This window comes from Felis catus, chromosome B2 (genome assembly GCF_018350175.1).
Source record: "Felis catus isolate Fca126 chromosome B2, F.catus_Fca126_mat1.0, whole genome shotgun sequence".
NCBI classification, from domain to species: domain Eukaryota; kingdom Metazoa; phylum Chordata; class Mammalia; order Carnivora; family Felidae; genus Felis; species Felis catus.
The window spans coordinates 91,017,530-91,018,161 of NC_058372.1; positions in this window are offsets into that span (position 1 = coordinate 91,017,530).

Genomic DNA, 632 nt, shown 5'->3' on the forward strand with positions numbered 1-632 from the left:
GGGCTCTGCCTCGAGGGCCCATTAGGCTGCAGGTCACAGCAGCTGGAGCCCAGGCGCCCAGAGCCAGTCACGCGTCTGTGCTGCCCGCTCCACGAGGCACAATGGAGTCATTGACTATTTATTTACTCCGTACAACAAGGCTGCTGTTGACTTAATTACGGGAGCCTCCCTGCCACCCCCTGGATCTTTAAATGACTAACAGACTCTCCATTGCCACTAACTAATCTCTCCTTAACCTCTGTAAGTCCTCAGTCTCCCCAACCAGGGCGGGCACAGTAGGCATGTAGGAGGCAAGGAGACTCCGAGGTGGTGTCCAAGAAGCTAGAGACTGGTGGTTTTGAGCAAGAGCCAGGTAGGGTTGGGCAGGACTATTTCTGTGTGTTGCAGGACTAAGCTGAATCAGGCGCTAGCCCCAGGGCGTGGAGGCTGGCCAAGCTGAGCCAGGCTCCGACGAGGGCTTAATTTTATGGGGTGGAGGGGAGAAAAGGGGGAGAGGGCAGGACTGCAGGGAAGGAAGCAACCTAAGGACAAACGCTCTCTCGTCTCCAGTCAAGACAATTAGTCCCTGGGTACGCAGAGCCTCTCTACTTGTGGGCCTTCGAAATTACAGATCTGAGTGCCGCTGGGGATCA